Here is a 17,899-nt window from a genome sequence, read left to right as displayed (position 1 = left end):
AGAAAAAAAAATAGTATTTTTTCCATTGTAGGCTGCCTCCTGCAGAAATGAAGTTTCTTCTTTCTTTTCTATCACAATGTTCACTGAATGTAAAATGTAATGCAGTTATGGACTGAAAACCAGCTCCAGATCTGCTGCATCCATACAACAGAAAACCCCAAGAGCTCCTGCGCTACCAAACTGGCATTAGGCAACCTCATATAAAACCACTGTTTCACAGGAAAGTGGCAAATCTCAGTTCCAAAACAACACACAAGCTATTCCTCTCTGTTTCAGCAACTCATAACAAAGACAAGGTCAAAATTAGTATTAAAATCACCATCAGCTTTCTTCCTGACAAGGTTTTACAATCTGATGTTTTCAGAGCTCAAGAATCTGAAGACAAAAGCACAGGATTTTGATTAAGTCACTCCAGTGATCTCCAGTGAAAACAGAACGAACGATTTCTGCCTGCAGCACCATAAGGGAAATTCCCAACCACCTGCATGTTTTTCCCCTCTCAAAACCCTGCCTCATATTCCCCAAAGTCCTCTCTTGCTGCAAAAGCAGTTAGAGGTGAACTAGCAGCGCCTCCCAGCAGATAAAGCTCCCCCCTACCCAATTCCACATTCAACCACAGCAAGATGAGCTTCAGACAACATACAGAGAAGCAGAAAAAAACCAAACTCACTCCCCACTTACTTTCCATTATGAACAAGGAAAATAAATGTAAAAATAAATAAATACCAAAAAACCAACAACAAAAAAAACCACCAACAAACAACACACACACAAACCACAACCAACAAAAAGCCCCACAATACAAAAAAAACCCACAACAATGCAAAAATCCCCACACATCTTCCATTAAGTAAACTAGGCTGCAAGTTGATAGCCTTCACTTTCTCCCTGTATTTGACAAAAGATTATTTTTAGGAGAGTGACTACTCATCAAGGTTTGGTGGACAGGCTTTTACTCAAAATTGAAGGCATCCTGCTGGCGTCAATCTGTATGTCCAGCTTCTTCAGCAATAGATGATGACTTTATACTGCACTTCCAGCAAACTCCAGTGTTTCAGAATAAAAGTTCAATGAACCTCCAGCCTATTTTATGTTTGACAAGTCCATATATATTCTTCCATGCACAGCTGTATAAATACCTAACCGGAAAGAAATTTTTCTCAAATTCATTGCAAGAATTCCTAGGATAATTTGTTTGGTTTAGGACAAAGAAAAAAGCTATTTGGAGAGAAAGTGCTACACAGTTTTAATATAACCTTCAAATTACATGAACAATTAGGAGAGAAAAAGTAATATTCAAATTTTCAGTATTTTGCTCATTTCCAGAACACCAATTCTGATCTCTGCCACCAAACTTACTTTTGTGAGTGATGTTCTGACCATTACATTTGATAGACATGTCAGTTGTGGCATAATGCAAGTTCATGTTCATTGATCAACATGCCTTATAGAAGAAGCTTTCCATAATTCATTCAGCAAACACTTGCAAAGTCAAGATACTTGTGTATCTTTTGACAACCGAAGCTGCTTAGCTTAGTTAAGTCATTCAAATACATCTGCGTTGTTGTGCAAACTTTTCCAAACCCAAATGAAACAAAAAAAGGAAAAAGCATGTAAGGAATAACGGACCTAGTGAGGTTAGCGAAATGACTGTAACACAATGCAAGATGGCAAGGTTTACTTGAATTATGCACAGCAACGTGTATACATTTGAAACATCAGATGCTAGTTTGAACACAGGCACCAGTCAATGTGGCCACTGGTGGTGAGTGCTGGTTAGTTTGCTAAGTAGGGGAGGAGGATGGAGAAGGAGGTGAGGACGGAGAGCAGAAACAGAGGTATAAACACAGGACTTTGATATGAATCTTCCCTTAAAACATGGCTGGTGGACAGGTGTCTTTCAGCATTAAGCTGCTGTGCAACACTGGAAACCCTGCCTCTACCCAGACAGCCCCAATTTGCAACTCCATTCCTTACACTGAGATGTCAGCTGTTCCAGAGCTGGAAACGTTCTCCCATTCCCATTTTCTCCCTAGCAAGTTCACAGCTCCATGGTGTCCAGTTGTGACCTCGTAACACCCAGTAAGGCTGTCTCACAGACGCCCTACACCATGCTGCAGTCAAACCCTGCCCAACATTGCATTTCACCACTCAGATGATCTCAAGTCTTTGACGATGATCATAGACCTTGGAATTATCCAAACCCAGTTCATTTTCAGATGAAGAATAATTCACAAAACAAATTCTAATTAACAATAATTTGCCACTGACTCTGGAAGAGTCTCCCAAACCTTAAAGAAAAAAAGAAAGGGGGGGGACACCAACACACTAAAAAACAACCAACAAACAGAAACGTCATACGTAAAGATGACTTTAAAACTTCAGTGACTATAAAGAAAAATTATTTTAAAATAGTTCCAATATGCTGAACCTCCTGATTATTTATGGTTTCATTGTCATGTATTTCCCTTAAAACCTCAATTGCTTTTCCTACAAACATCCTCCACAAAAGTGCAATGAAGCTCAAACAATGTAAATTAGTACCAAAAAAATTAACTCAAGAAAATTGCAGTTCTTCCCTTAACTTTTTTTTAGTACAAACCACTGTGAATGGTGGTTTCCAAATCCTTCTTAAAAACAATTATCCATTTTTAGAAGTCTACAATGCAAACAGTTTCTGTTCCACTGTTCAGCTTTCCACTATTCTGTCCACTGCTTAAAGATAAGGACTGGAGGAGAGCAGAAGATATATTATCATTTTTAGAAGTTAGGCAAAAAACTAGTCGAGTCATCAAGCTTTAAATGCCGTGGTTGTGATCTAATGGCTCTTGTCCAAATGTCAATGGTTGTAATGGTCAAACTGGCATCTAACTTCTAGTGGTGTCCCTCATGGGTCAGTACTAAGGTCAATACAGCTTCTTCTGGTCGATGGGATGGACTCACCGTCATCCTGTTTGTGCATCACACCATATTGGGGGTTGACTGAAATGGTGGGGAGTTGGGCTGCCACTCCCCAGCATCAGGACAAACTGGAAGACTGGCTTGACACAAGTCTCAATATTCAGCAAAGATAAATGCAAAGTCTTGCAGCAGTGCGAGGACTCCATACAGCAGTGCAGGCTGGGGGGACCAGCCAAAGGAGCTGGGGATCCAGGTGGACAAACAGAACAGAGGTCAGCAGGGCACCTTGCAGCAACCAAGGCTGACCACAAACCAGGCTATATGAGCAAAAGCGCAGCCAACAGGTTGACAGAAATTATTATTCCCTTCTGAGTGGCAGCTAGCCACATGTCCAGTCTGGAGTCCCCTAAAATAGTGGAGATTAACCAACCAGAGAGGGCCCAGTGGAAGGCCATTAGGGCAGTAAAGAGGCTGCAGCACATGATGTATGAGCAGAGACCATGAGAACCGTGTTCCAGCTCTACTTTTCCCTACCTTGTGGGCAGGGGCTTTAGAGAAAAGCATGCCAGGCCCTTTTCATAGATGCAAAGAAAAGGGACATTCAGGAGACAACCATCACAAGAGGCAACAAGATAAATTCTTGACTCTGCTACCTGTTTTAGCTCTTAACCACTCTCAATGAGGATTTTTTTTTTTTTTTCCTTTGTACCCAGAGTTGTGGCCTTTCAATCCTTGGAGATATTCAAAACTCAACTGGAGCAAGACCTCAGGCAACACAATCTGCCTTTGAAGCCAGCACTGTAGAAGGTGAGGGGTGTTGGACCAGATGACCTCCAGAGGTCCCAACCTACATTTTTGAGTGATTCTGTGATCTATTCCAGGAGAGTATGCCTGGTATAGGATTACAAATGTAATATACCAGCAAGCCAAAATGCACTGCCAAACAAAATGCAAGAATATAAGATCTACTCTATAGTCTTTTGATGTACCCTTGTCAGCAGATGCTCCAAAATGTTGGCTTAAAACTCAAGGGAAAAAGCAGGGAGAAGTAAAAAAACCCCAATAAGCCAGGAATGCAAACACACCATTTTTCTGACATATCTGTACATAAGGACATCTACCTCATATACAGCAGATCATAACTTTTTTGCCGCTCACCCTTGAGCAGCAGACACAGGTAGCACAGATGCTGACAGCAGACTTCATCCAAAGGATGGCATAAAAGGTAAGTGTTCTGAAATAGAAAATTTCTTTTTTAAGATACTCTCAACTGTTTTACTCCCCCTACATTCAACTCTGAAGTCACAGTTCAGTGACTGATTTATTAGCATGTTTGAGCAAATCCTGATGTCACTTATTTAATATGTACCTATTACCCACTTCACTGAAAAACAACTCAAGAAAAACTTGGAAAAAAAGTTTGTTTTAAGAGAAACGTCTGACAGCTAGCCAAAGTAACAACAATAATAATAATAGTAATAATAATTGTAATAATAAAATTGGTAACAAACAGCCAAGGGAAAATATTTTTTCCTGTAACACAGCTGACAGAACTAACTTTCCTCCAATCTGTCCTCTTGGTGTCTCACAGAGCCAGAACAACTATGTTTGGGAACTGAGAGCACTGGACATGCTGGGCCAGAAATTCAGCTGGTGTTTATCAACAGAACCCCATCAAGCAAAGCGAATCTGGCTTATTCTGGTTTTGGTGTACGTGTTGAAGAAACTTAGGTAGAGTCTGTTGTGAGAACTTAAATTTATGTTGGTGGATAGTTCTCATTACAAAGTCTGCTAAGACCCAAGATATGAATACAGGCTGGGGGAGGTCACGCTTGAGGGCAGCCCTGTGGAAAAGGACCTGGGGGTACTAGGGGATCAAAAGCTGGACATGAGCCACCAATGTGCAGTTGCAGCCCAGAAGGCCAACTCCATCCTGGGCTGTGTCAAAAGAAATGTGGCCAGCAGATTGAGGGAGGTGATTCTGCCCCTCTACTCTGCCCTGGTGAGACCTCCCCGAGAATACTGTGTCCAGCTCTGGTGCCCCCAGCACAAGAAAGATGTGGACCTGTTGGAACGTGTCCAGAGAAGGGCCACAAAAATGATCCGAGGGCTGGAGCACCTCTCTTATGAGGACAGGCTGAGGGAGTTGGGGTTGTTCAGTCTGAAAAGGAGAAAGCTCCAGGGGAACCTCATAGTGGCCTTCCAGTACCTGAAGGGGGCCTACAGGAAAGATGGGGAGGGTCTTTTTACAGGGGCTTGCAGTGAGAGGACAAGGGATAATGGTTTTAAGCTAAAAGAAGAGAGATTTAGGTTAGAGATCAGGCGTAAATTCTTCAGTGTAAGGGTGGTGAGACACTGGAACAGGCTGCCCAGAGATGTTGTGGGGGCTCCATCCCTGGAGGTGTTCAAAGACAGGTTGGATGGGGCTCCGAGCAGCCTGTTCTAGTGGAAAGTGTCCCTGCTCATGCAGGGGAGTTGGTACTCGATGATCTTTAAGGTCTCTTCCAACTCAAAAAATTCTGTGATTCTGTAAGGAGAATAGGGTAAGAGATTGGTCACTTCCATGTCTGATAGTTTGAGTCAGGAGCGGATGGAGGTACACCATATTTTCAATAAATGTGAAACCAGTCTATTGTACACACAGACTACAGAGGTAATTATTGCTTTTTGCTAGTAAATATAATTAAGACACTGTGTGTCTAAAGTCCATGTTAGCTTTAGCAGAGTAACTGAAATTTACTATGAAGACTGGAATCTGGCAATAATTCAGATTGTCTAGCAAGGTGAAACAAGCAGGAGGAACCTATACTGGTGAAAAATTCAGGTGCCAGTAGAACCTGAAGACACGATGAGAGTCAGTAGTAAGTTGGCTCTCACACACACTGATCTTTCTGTAATTACAAAGACACCCATCTATTCTATTGAAAATGCTATCTTCATTTGAAAACCATTATTTTGAAGAATTTTATTTTCACCTGGGGACTGTGTATTTCAGGGGGTTAATAGGGTGCTGTTAAGTGTAGAGTCTAAATCTTATCCTGGAATAGGAAATGCTGATAGCCTGGGGAGGGGAGAGAAGGAAGGGAGATAGAAGAAAACAGGCTTGTCCAGCACTACAACACACACACACAAAAAATACTCATTCACTCCATGTTGCTTTAAGTTGTGGGCATTTGCAAAAAGCCCATAAGCAAATCAAGCAGGCTGAGGTGACCAGATTTGGGTGAAAGTAACTTTAGAAGTTGAAATACTAGATAATCTGTGCACTAAAAGGTCTGTAATTAAAAATGCAGGTTAAGACATGTTGCAGAGAGGGTACTTAACCATTAGTTAGCATGTCAAATCTGACACTTGGAAAACAGCCTCTTACAGTTACTGTAAGAGTTTCTGTGTGAGCTGTACAAGAAGTTATGGAGCTTGGTGCAATTTATGTAAGCATGCAAGAAAAGGAAAAAAAGAAAAACAACCAACAAACAAAAATAACAGAAAAGAGGGGGGAAATTTCTTCAGTAGAAAATTCCTCATTTTTCTGGCCAAAATGTTAAGTCTCCTGAAACATCTGATGAAAGGAATACAACTGAATGGATTTAAAGGTACTGCAGGAATGCTATTAAAATGGTAAACTCCTCCCCATTCTTGCCAAGTTGCAAATTAACACTTTGAGCATGCATTACATTGATGCAAAGCAAAACCACCTACACCAGTAACATAAGCAATGTGCAAATACACATGAATTCCAACAGCTTTTGCTAGCTCCCCCACTGCAAAGAAAAAACACCAAAATAACCCAACTAACATGTCTACAAATCAGCTAACACAAAAAGAATAAGCCCTATATGAACAGATGTAAGGGAAGGAAAAAAGCCCTCAGAACACTAAAACCCTGTAAGACAGCAGGTGAGGCAGAGTTTGATCAGTGACTGAAAATGCCAACACTTACAATTTCTAAATTCCTGTCTGACAGATTGTCAAGTGTCATTTACGAAAGAGCAGTCTGAGTGAACGAGACACACTTCATGATTCAGGATAGTGTGGCATCAGAAATTCAGGATTTAAATAGATATATATGGTTAAACCACTTAGAAAATAGAGAAAAACTGAATAACCACTTAGACATTTGAAGAAAGTATATAGTGGCATCTAATACTGATATTATGGTTCATTAAACTAGGAAGGTTACACAGATTAGAGGTTTACACACATCCACTAAAAATATCAAGAGAACCTACTTGCAGTACTGCATTCTTTTGTCCCTCGTCGGTCTCCCTATCTCACTCAAGATTTTCTTATTTGGACACTTAAACTAATCAGACTGGACCACCAAAAAAGTTGGAGAAATCATCGTCTAATTCAGTTCAGAAAAAAAAAAACCACACACAACAACAAAAAACACCCTAAACCACTTCACAGCACCTTTCTACATATTTAAGGATTTTAACCTGAGAACACCCGCCTACAGGTACTTTTTAAACAGTTACAGCTCCTCTTGTTATCAGTTTTACTTGCGTGCATTGAATTTTTGCAGAATCCAGAACATGTCTACCATTACCCTCTTAGGAGGTCTCAAACTAAAAATTCCACACACACCCATATAGATAATTCAAAGTAATCAAAAAATGCCTTTCAGACCAAACATTATCCATTTATAAACATACCTGTGCTAAAAGCCATAGCATGTTTTTTTGAGTAAACCAGAGAAACTTCTCTATGAAGAAATAAACTGTATCACAAGGTTTTGTCACTCCACAGTACACTAGATTTTTATGCAATGCATCACCTTATCTTTCAACACATCCGGGTTATTGCAATCGCCTGTTGCAACCCAGACTATAAAAATGTGAGACTACATGCTATTTGCATAAAGATTACTACATATTTAAAAATCCATAATTACATAACAAATTTTGCTCTGCATGAGAGGACAGCATGGATCTCATTTTTATTAATATTTGGTGTTTCTTCAATTAATTTTTACTTCTTAAAGTAAATAAAAACCACCTTTGCCATTTCTGTTTAAGAACACATTGGCAATGCTTGGTAATAGCTCCTCATGCAGCCTCTCCTCCACACATCTTCATTTTTTACATAAATTAATGTAGCACATTAATTAAACATTTAAGTGTTTACTGAGAGATGTAACACTGTCTTTTGTCCTCTGCTAGCCCACATTCATCTGAAGAAACACCATTTATTCATGTGGAAGGGTACGTTGGGGGAGGAATCAGCACCTCCTGTTACAGCATCCCCTTTCCTTATTCCAAATTTCAGTTCCTTGTAGTTCCACCAAACCCTTTCCACATGGGCCTGTGCTCCTCATGTCTGATTTCCACCTGAAGGCAATTTCTGTAGAAAAACTAAACATAACTGGTTCAACCACTTTTAAAGCTGTTTATGCATTCACCCCACAGTCATCTTCCTTATGCTCTGCACAGAAAATTGGTGCTACTCTGAGCAATTTACACATTGCTGCTGCCAAACACAGGTTATATTATATGATACCCCAGGATCTCAGGTATATGCACACTCCCACCCCAGCCCCTCCAGCTCTTTTAAGGGCACAGGCTGGCAGATGCTATCAGCTTGAAGCTGTTCCGCTCAAGGACTTCTGACTCTTCAGCAAAATCATGTATCATTGCAGAATGAGTCAAACAAATGCTTCTGAACGGCTGGATTCCACAGGCACCATAGGAAATACGAGGAAAAGGAGTCCCCAGAGAAGAGAGAGCTGCTGGTGGGTGTGGTGACAGTGTCTTCCTGAAACCCTGATGCAGAGGAATGATCACAGAGCTTAAAAAATGCCAGACAGTGCCTCACTGCTGCTACATCAGCTGTTTAAAAATAAAAAATAAAAACACGCAAAGATCACCAAACCATATGCATTAACCAGCCTTACATGTTAAGGCAAGTTTTCCAAGTTAACTGCTTACCATATAAGTCATCTTTAACTCTAAATTGAATCAAACAGTAAGTAGGATTTCATTTGCAGAGCAGCATTTCTGAGAGGGTTCATATGACTGCAACTACGCAAACAAGCTTAATATTGCAAAAGCTCATCAATTCCTTGGTGTCTCACAACAACTGCATGGAGGTCTCCTCCTCCTTATATGCAAGAGCTTGTGAACACATTAACTTACACACTGACTGAGATACAAGGCAGTCAACAGGAGTATCTAGCTGCACAGGGCTGTTTTCGCCTAAGCCGTTGAAGGGCCAGGGCGAAGGTTTCATAGAAAAGTGACAAAACCCTTTAAAATACAGAATTCAAACAACAAAACAAAAAGTCTAAACCGCAGTTAAAGATGACCACAGAGGTACCTGAGCCCCAAAAGGCACATCACATTATCACTCCTCTGAACACTTGAAAAGACTGCTGCATAAAACCGGTACAATCACAAGTATGAGAAACTGCTTACCATTAGCAATCCAGTCCTCCATACTGCTAAATTTTGCTCTCCTTCTAATCCTGGCCTCTTTCCTAGCAGTATTTCAGAAATAGCACTGAACAGGAGGTTCTGTACTCCAGAAACTATTTTACTCAAGTTGCAATTTTCCACAAATACGATATAAAATACGATGCCTCTTGAGAAATGATGATTTCTCTCCTAAATTGCACGTACTTGTCACATTGATTGAAATAGATGTGATTTTTTTAAAATGCACAAATTTTATTTACGTGTATTGTAAAAAGGACATGTCAACAGAACTCCGTTATCTTACACACAGAAAACCCTCATTTTGAACACACAAACAGCTAATACCTCACAAGAGCCTACAAAGAACATTTTTACTTAACAATCAGTTGAGAGTCACTGAGGCAAGCTTAAAAAGGCTTACAAGTCAGAAGGTTCTGAAAGTCCTATTTTATACTTCACATGACTTCTGAATAATCAATAAACAGCATTTTTAGCCTCAAGAAGCAGTAAAAGAAGGATAAAGCTCTCAGCCATGAAAATGAGTTTTCCAGATATTGTGTCTTTGTAATTATCATGACCCAGACTAAATCCTATACCTTCCTCTGCCATGAAGTAAATACAGTACGTAGCCTTCCACACAAATTTGATTGTGGCAGCAGAAATAAAACAAGGGAGGATGAAGATAAAAGAGCAACTTAGAACAGAAACTTTTTATGCCAAGCCCATTATCTGTTATTAATACGTCACGCATGGACCCCATGTGATAGTCCGAGTGAAATTAAAAACAAAGAATACACTGACATAGGTACAGTCCACATTTCCTACAATAATGGCTTACAAAATACTGTGAAAACTGTAGGAAGCAGTAAATTAAAAAACCCAAAGAAAACACAAATAGACATGCACTGTAAGAATGGCAATGCTCATCCTGAATTACCTTGGGATATTCTAGTGCCTTATCTAAATGGATAAGCAAACAAGCACTAATAAGGACATGAAACCTAATTCAGGCATTCCCTGTGGGGATCAAGGATGGTCAGGCAGCCCAGGGCAGGACAGTGAGAGCACTGGAGGATTACTAAAAAGCAAGGGAGTCCCAAGCAACTTCAAATACAGGAACAACTGTCTTCATTAAGTATAATATAAAATTGCATTTTTCTCGCCTTACCAGGAAAGCGCAGCTGCAATTACTGAGACAGGATATTCAACCACTGTCTTTGACAACATAAACCAATATGCCGATTTCTAATGTTCCTTTTGTAACAAAAGGGTCTTTAAAATTACCCAATAAATTCAAAGTATTCTTTTTTTTTTTTTTTTAGAAGGTAATCATTAAAGATAAAAAGCTGGCAAGATCTTAGAGTATGTTTCCTTCAAGAGCCGTCGCAGGGTGCACTAGTGTTGGCAGTCAGAGACAAGGTTACAAAATTACTTCCATTACAATATTGTTTTCAGAGGCTCGTAACCTTCTCAAATATTTACCTTTTTATTTGAAAGGTTTCACATTCACTCTGGGAAAGCTCTTGATAAGCATCTGAATATGCTTCTTAAAAATACACACAAAGAATAATCATATGGTAAAATGTTATAAGTTGCAAACTACATAATGGCAACACACATAAAGGACTATACAACCAGTCTAAACCTGACACATCCCTGGTAGCTTAGCTATGTAACCAAACTGCTGAGAGGTGGGATGGGAGAATAAACAGGTGAAAAGTTCAGACTTATACATCTAGCAAACCAAATACATTTATTGTCTTCTGCTTGTAATACACCTATGGATTGGCCTGTTTACAAAAATAAAGAATTCTGAAGACGATAAATCCAAAATAACAGATTATAGACCAGCAACCTTCCATCTGGAATTATTCAAAGGCACATATGGTTATATGTTTAATGTAGAAGAATTCTGTAATTTGATACTTATTTGCCTTACTTATGATTAGCTGTTCCACAACATACTAGATTTAGAATATAGGGCTCACAATCTGGTCTTGTAAATGAAATATTGAGTTAAAATTATTAATTCATTGATTTGAGGCTATTTCTATACAACATACACAAGCTAAGAGGCTTAATTAGGTTGGCTTCTTTCTTCTTCTAGCACACTACAGTAAAACCAAATTAAAATAAATTTTCTCAACTGGTACGTATGCATTGCTGCCTTAACAAGGACAGCTAGACAAATAATGATAATCAAGTGAGATAATTATATCTTTAGCTGTGTTCAACATTGGGGTTTGCTTGATTCAAAAAACAGCAATACATTTGTTTATATATGATTTTTGAGATTACACAATAATATAGCCTAATGCTACAGATCCACGTTTTTCAGACAGCTTTGAGAAGGAAAATCTATTCCCAAGATGGGCGCACCTGGTCTCTCTTTTCACAAACCTTTCTTGAGGACAGCGGGACAAACAAGGATACTCAACAGCACCCAACTGGCTCCTCAACTGCTCTACCACCACACCAAGTATTTTTTCCTCCCTTGCTGCATCAGCCCTGCAGCCATGACTTGAGGAGTTAATTTACCCTTTTGTGCTGGGAAGTGAACCAACCTCACCATGTTGGCAGACAGGAGCTCTGCAACGTAGAGAGACGGGTCTTTGCAAGCAGGACTGAACCACAGGCTGTCCACATACAGCTCAGTGCCACCTTCTAAGTCCTTTCCCACTACTCAAGAGCACTTCAAAAGGACAGAGGCACTGCCTTACCTCTAAACTTTCCAAACCAAGGTTTCAGACCACCACCTGCCTGCTCAGTTTTATGATTCATGTCTTCTGTCCTCCAAAAATAAGATGACAAATTTATCCTCCTGGCAACCTCCTACGCAGCCGCTAACAGCAATCCAATTAGCCTGTTTTCTGCAGAAACGTACCCGTGCCAGTGGCACACAGCAATTCTAAACATTTTTTTACAAGAGATCATTTCGGCTTCAGGCACTTACCTTCCATTTCGCTCATTCCCTTCGCCTTAAACACAGCCATTAGTCAGCCTTCACCCGAAGAGGGTTTGTAAAAGCTAACTACTAAAATAAAGATCTTTCATTTCACACGTTAGGAGAGCCATGCTCAAGAGCCCTCTTCTTGAACAGCAATGAGCAGCTGCTCACCAACCCCCTGTGGTCCTCTAACACAGTCTCATGCACCACATGGTTTGAGCCACTAATTTTGAAGAAGACCTCTAGACTGGGTCCAGCCTCTCTTGAGACCAGCACAGCACCACACAGATGAGCTTACACACACGGAGCAAATCATGGTCCCAAAGGCAATGGTGCATCGTAAGTGGTCCAAGGAGGGAAGGTAGTGAGAAGGCAGTCAGAACTTGAGTCCTTCTGGTTTGTTGTCAACAGCAGTTTTAGTAATGTTGTCATGCAAACAGGAACAACTACCTACAGAAGGACTATAAATACTACCTCAAAACTAAATGTGAGCTTTTTCCGGCAGGTAGAAAGCGGTGTAAATGCTCAACACACAGCCTCTCTCTAAGGCTTACTCAAAAGAGAGCAGAAAGAGGAATGCAAAACTACTGCAGAAGAACATACAGGGCATCAACAAGACCTGCACAACCTCTTGAGAATTATAACTATTCTATATGGCTGCTAGAGGTCACTTCCTAGATCAATAAAAGCAGCAGCATTAGAAAGCACTTAAGTACAACTGTGTGTTCAATTACAAAAGCAAAGTTAAGTTTCCTACCAATTCCGTTGACGCATGTGGGTTCAAAAAAAAATACTCAGTGATAAAGCAGATGCAATATACAATATGCCTGTGAAACAACATGTACAGCAATAAATCATTAACTTTAACACCACAAAACATCAGAATCAGCTGCAAAAGCAGCAGAGAATCTTCAGTGATCTGATGCTGCACTTCCGTCTAGGCTTCCTGTGGTATGTGTGTAATTGCTGTAATAAAAGTCTTTGGAAAAATGAGTCACGTCAAACAAAATAATCAAAGCATAATGATTAACAAAGAAGTGGAACATACCTTATAATACAAAAAAACCATTTCTCCATTACAAATTCCTTTAAAATAAGATTTCATGTCATATGTTAAAAAAGCATTGTTCTGTTTTGCAAAACCAAGTTGTCTAGTAATTTCCACAGTCATCTTAACTATTCTATGGAATAAAAAAAAAATAAATCCAAATATCAAAACAACCCCACAAATATAAGAACCTTCAGGAACTCTAGGAGCATAGTTTACAAACATCAACAAAATATTTTCTTTAACTCACTAAACTGTGAGTAAACCGTCCCTAAAAACCAGCAGATGCTTCCTTCCTTTCAGACTTGTAACAGTATAGAAAATGGTCTTCATGACGCTTTTACTATATAAACACACATGCAAAACTGAAAGAAGGGACGGGGGGGGGAAGCAGAAAGCCATATGGTAGCCATCATCTTATTTAATAAGAAGGATGTTTTTTATTAGAGGAGAAGCAAAGGGAAGATCCTTATTGAACTGAACAGCCAGTACGGTGCTGCAGCAGCAACTGTACCCTCCTGCTCTAAGCTCCTTGGAAATGGTGCAACACATCAAGTTCCCAGAGTATCAACGTGATTCTGTTTTCCATTTTGAGAATACTGATGGTTAACAAAGCACAAAATTTAAATTCCTAAAACCTATCCAAACAGCTGCTTCCAGAACAGCAAATAGCTTCTATAATGCTGAAACCATTCAAAGATAGCACCCAGGGACAGCACAGGTTAGAAAAAGAGTGACATGATATAAAATATCCCACAATAACCAAAAGCACAGTAGGAAGCACACAGGACGATTTGCAGAGCAGGGCTGTGCTGACCCTGCTGCCTGCACAGATCAATAGTCGCAAGGTTAGAGGAACAACTTTATTCCACCACCATCAGGGTCAGGGACACACTGCTGGGAACCCACAGAAGGGCAGTGACAGGAGCACAGCCACCAGCTGTGGCTGGGGAGCCCACAGGTCTCTCCATTTCACAATCTATTTTCAATGTAGAAAACAAAACAAAGTATGTCAATTCCAGGTCCCTTCATTCTCCCTAGTGCAGCAGGACAGTGAAGGAAAACTGCAAGTAACAACCTTCTCTGCTGTTAGGATGATCACCACCTTTCCCTACCTCCTCTTCAAGGATCAGAGCATAGCTTTGGCAGTCAACAGCAAGAACAGTCAGGATGCACCTCAAGAATTTTTCAGCAAAAACATGAAGTTAAATGGCAGTCAGCAAAAAACAGAAAATCATATTGCCCAAGGAACTAAAGTTTCAAAAAAGTGACACCACACAACAAAACATCCGTATGTATATATATACACACACTATGGGGTGGGGGAGGAAATTCTACAGAATTCTATAGCTTTGTGAAATCTAGGTAATTATAATGTGGAGCACACATTATGGCCTAACACAACAGGAGGAAATAGGAGTTGCTCTGTAGAGCACCACTCCAGCTGGCTGCAGCCTGTCAGCATCCCAGGGACACTTCCCAGAGAGTAGCCAAGGGTGGCTCCCACAGCCTGTGATGAGAGGCCTTTCTTCCAGGGGTGGACATCCACCTTTGTATTGCCTGCTGCAACACTCCTTGCTCACAGTAACCCAAAGACACATTTAATACGCAACGATTAACATTACCCCTGTCTGATACAAGCAGTAGCCTCTGCTGTTGCATGACACATCTCCAGCTTCCCTAGATGTGGCTTAACAATACACGTGCAGCCACAGGGATGGTTTTCATCTTGAGCAACACCTTGAGGGCTTTAACCCCTCCCCAGATGAGTCACCCCAAGCCCCAGCAGGGCTCTGCCTCTGCATCCCAGAATGGTGGTGCCCACAAGCAGCATGTGGCTTTAGGCCACCAAGCAGCTTCTCCTCATGGAAAAGAGGAAAATATTGGATACAACATGTACTAGGCACTGCACAGAAGAGGGGACATTAACACATCAAAGCCAATGAAATAGATTATGAAAATCACCCCAAAATGGTTATTTTTACAGCCTTATTCCATAATAGAGAATGATGCAAAACAAAAGCAGAAGCCAGTACCCAAGACTGTTCAGCGAGTACCTGCAATTCTAGGGTCCTTAACATCCCAGGGTAATTAAACTGATGAAGAAGAGTTAAGAGTGAGCAGGCAGCTCTTAGATAACATCAACTCTAGCCATTTTTCTTCTAAAAATATATACACAAAGATCATTATGACAGCACAGAAGAGTTCTTTGCCAAAATGTAGCTTCTTGTTCATCTTAGGCAAGTCACTGCTTTCTAGTAAAGATTTCTATCTTTTACCAGCTAATCAGTTTAACTTTAAAAGTATTTGAGTTTTAATCTGTATATTATATGCAAAAGACTTGTAAATTGCAATAAGGCAAAGAGGGAAAAAAGCCACCTTTAATTTAAGCTTTGAAGTTTTGCAAAAACAAAATACATACTACAATAGATAAATGGGAACCAGCAATACTGAAAAGACGACTTATCAATTATACATCCAGAAAGTACCTGAAAATAGGGCTTCATAATGTAAAAGTTTCAACTGAAGAACACATGTATACTTTAATGGTATTGTAATACCACCATATAATGATTTTATGCAGTATTCACAGAAGACAACCTCTTGTAGATGCTGCCAAAAATGTAAGATATTACTGTTCTTTGAAATGTGCAATTATGAATTAACTTCAGGCCCTTTAAATAAAATGGGGGCTGACGAGGGGGGAAGAATGGGTGTTGGAATATCTATATGCACACACCAAATAGTAGAGAAACTTCCCAAGTAGTTCAGGAAACAAAAATATGGACTACTGAAATTCTGTTTAATTTAACTTCACGTAAAAGCTGAAAAGCACATCAAACATAATCCACACTCACTGACAAATACAATCCATGCTACATGCTACAAATGCCCTACATATTCTTTATTGTCAATTCCCTTCTGCTTTCTTGCAATTACCTTCCTCATTTTACCTACAGCTTTGGAACATTCTTTTGCTGACTATAAAAAGTAAACAGCAAACATTGCCATTAATTCACACAAACAGCAGTCAAGTGAGAACCCTTTCACTGGTAAAGCTGCTATAGCTATAGGAACAGGAAATTGAAGTTTCTACTGGAAATAATAATTATATAAACATAGATAATTCAAAGCATGTCAGCAAGAACTTCTACACACATATCTTTATTATTTAGCCAGGCAATAACTGAACTGATACCCAAAGAGCATCGAAAGAGTAGATTTTCACTCTTCTGAAGGTTTCAAATTGCCATGTTTAGACATATAGGGGGGGAGATGGGAGGATGACCAATTAAGTCAAGTCCTACCTGGAGTTCAAATCTCACCATCACAGACACCACCTCCCCCCTTTACCTTTCCCTAGCCCATATACCAAATTTGTAAGCCTTAGGAGCAAGCTGTGCCCAGAGCAGCGGCTAACAGGGAAGAAGAATAAAGTCAGATAATGGGCACAGGACAATGACAGCATCAGGGACTCCTTCAGGGCAGGGAAACAGAAGGTAAATTCTCACTCTGTCAACACTAACAGGACTTATTACTATTGTTATTTTTTTTTTTTTTAATTGACTTCAGCATAGCCAGAATTTCAAATGCATAGTTTACAACCCATAAAGTTAAAGGACAGATATTTAACTCCTTGGTGGCCCACACTTTAAGTACAACTTAAAATAGCAAGTCCTGGCAAATAAATGGAAGAAAATGGATGGAATACAGGGGCATCAAAGGTCCAAGTCTCCTGTAAAAGCAGTAGCAAAAAATGGTGAGGGATGCCGATCTGGGGTGAAGCTGCACATTTGCACTTCATTCAGAGATGCTCTCTGAATACACACATACAAGCACTTGTTTATAGCAGAATCACTAGCTTGGCACACATACAAAAGGATGGATCAGAAATCTGTTCTAAACTCAGATGATTTGATGTATAAAAACCTGTCTCTCATCCCAGTTCAGAAAACAGGATGCCAGATTAAGTCCCACCCAACACCATACAACTCACTGATAAATTATCTCAATGAAAAAGCAACAAAAGGTCCCTCCAAGTGAACTGATATTTTGTGTTTGCTAGTGCACACCAGGATATTTAACCCAAAATAACCCATTCTGCAGTATACCAAGATCAAAGATGGATTACAAGCACCAATCTGATGCCCACAGCTTGAGTATCCTTGCATCAAATTACCCTGGTAACACATTTACATGAAACAGCCCCTGCATGTACCTTTCACTCCTCCAGCCAGCATCCTTTTAACTCCTTAAGGGTTCACAAGTGCCTTTTGTGGGTTCCACCTCAGATGAAGCATCACAGCAACCTCTAGGAGTTCAAGCCAGCTTCCGCTCAGCCTCTCTCTCAGGGCTGGAATTCAGGTTCCCACTGAGGCAAAACCTGGGTGACAGCTCTGAGCTCTCACTTTAGTAAAGGGTCAGCAGTATCACTGCAAAAGGGCTCACAAAATCAGGTAAGGGGCAACCAGCATGTTGATATCACAGAAAGCACTTCTGGCTTGGCACAGAAAAAAGGAACAAAAAGCCAAGTAAGGTTAGGATTTAGGTTAGAAATACATTTTTTTTTCAAATAGAGCTTCTAATAGG

The 17,899-nt window shown here is 40.1% G+C and overlaps 1 protein-coding gene across 4 annotated transcripts in view; it reads right to left on the bottom strand.

The window, feature by feature from the left end:
* EML4 (EMAP like 4) overlaps nt 1-17,899 on the bottom strand; it is a 162,776-nt gene that overhangs the window by 132,384 nt on the left and 12,493 nt on the right. The gene's annotated exons all lie outside the window — the stretch shown is intronic.

Source organism: Apus apus, chromosome 3 (assembly GCF_020740795.1).
Source record: "Apus apus isolate bApuApu2 chromosome 3, bApuApu2.pri.cur, whole genome shotgun sequence".
Classification (NCBI taxonomy): domain Eukaryota; kingdom Metazoa; phylum Chordata; class Aves; order Apodiformes; family Apodidae; genus Apus; species Apus apus.
Note: the sequence above shows the minus strand (reverse complement) of the source record. Positions and strands in the feature narration are given on the sequence as shown.